Genomic DNA, 1,835 nt, shown 5'->3' on the forward strand with positions numbered 1-1,835 from the left:
TGGTACTGAGGATTGAACTCATACCTTGGGTTTGCAAGGCATGTGTGGCATCACTGAGGTAAATCCCCCGACCCTTCAGAAGTTTTACAGAGCAAAACCTATATGGGTAAAACGTGGGTTACAGCTATGATCAACCAATAAGGTTGCAAATCTAGTCACTGAAGTAATACTGCTCCAATGGGGAAACAAGTCACGTAGCAAGTGTGCATGGAAAGAACAAAGACTTTTTTTTTTAGGAAATGATGGTTCCGGAGGTCTTGGCCACCTACCGGGGTGACTGATGTCTATCTAGACGCCATTAGGCCAGGTGTTATCACTTATCTGGTCCTTTGAGAAAGAATGCAGGCCTGGTCATTTCGCCTGTATCTTGAGGCCTGGTCTCCAACAGATGCATCTCTGACCACGGTTGTGGTGTTTTCATCTTTTGTGCTGACTCTGTTGAGGGCCCAGCCCTGTCTGACTGCCTGTAGTTTTTCTACCTAAATGAGCTGTCTTTAATAACAGGATGCAGGAAAGAGGAGGATGGTCTGGTCGCTCTGAGTGGTCTCTGTTGTGTGCGAAGAGCTGGGAGGCCATTTTCTGGGAGTGGGGTGGGGTCATCTCTCCCATCCAGAGCTCAGAGAGACAACACACTCTTCTAAGGAGCTCAGGACTCCGAGAGCAAAGATGCCTGGTAAATCCCTGCCCGGAGGGAGGGTCTGATGGGACCAGAGCATTAGGGGTGACAAATCAAACACGAGATGTACCCTCCTGTCCCTCTCCTTCTCGGTCTGAAACTCACACTCTACCGGGTGTTGGTGTTTGTTTTTTTGCTGACCCTCCTGCTTGTTCGGCAGAAGCCCTGCAGTTGTCCTGCTGAGGCCAGGGCTGCAGCGAGGAGGGTGGAAGGCATCAGGGTGATCCAGAGGCGGCGGAGGGACAGCGGGAGGCAGTTTGTTCCAGAAGCTGGTGAGAACCGGCAAAGGGAAGGGCCCAGAGTCCAGCAAGATCAGCAGCTGGGACCCCTGGCCGCCCGGGTGATCTGAACTTGCTTGCCTGCAGTCATTCCGGGCTTCAAATGGGGTGTGGGGGGACACTCAGCTCCCGGGCGACCCACTGGCTCCTTTGTTTGAACTGCTGTTGTGAATAACAAACCCAGCCCCAGCTCCAGACCGCATTCCCAGACTGGCTTTAGATGTAAGTCGCTGTCGCTTCCTTTTGTGACCCAGATACCCCTAGCAGGCTTCAGTGTTGCCTCTTCTTTAAAACTCACTTGCAAATGGGGGAGGATCAAAAAGAAAACTGAAAGGGCCAGGCCGGGGATTTAGCTCAGTGATGCCGCTGCTTGCTTTCCAAGTGCAAGGTCCTGAGTTCGATCCCTGGTACCAAAATGACAACAATAAAACAAAACAAATCAGCAACATAACTGGAAAAGAAAAGGGGATTTGGGCACCCTGAAGTTGCTTCTGTGAGTCCTTCCTTCATTCAACATTCACTAAATTATTGTTGAGCACCTACTGTGTGCCAGGGAAATACACAATTGAGCCAGACACTATGCAATAAATAAGTCGATATTAATAATTTATTGCCAGGTGTGCTACACACCTGTAATTGTAGCATTCTGGGAGGCTGAGCCAGGAGGATCTCAAACTGAAGGCAACTGGTGAGACTCTCAAAATTTAAAAGAGAAATAATAAGGGCAAAGTGTTAGGCATGGTGGCACACACCTGTAATCCCAGCACTCTGGAGGCTGAGGCAGGAGGATCACTGTTAGTTTGCGAGTTCGAGGCCAGCTGGGCTACATAAGTGAGTTCAAGATCAGCCTGAACTACACAGAGAGATCCTGCCTCAAAAAA

The sequence above is a fragment of the Fukomys damarensis genome, unplaced genomic scaffold (genome assembly GCF_012274545.1).
Source record: "Fukomys damarensis isolate Sample0158 unplaced genomic scaffold, DMR_v1.0_HiC HiC_scaffold_22, whole genome shotgun sequence".
Classification (NCBI taxonomy): Eukaryota; Metazoa; Chordata; class Mammalia; order Rodentia; family Bathyergidae; genus Fukomys; species Fukomys damarensis.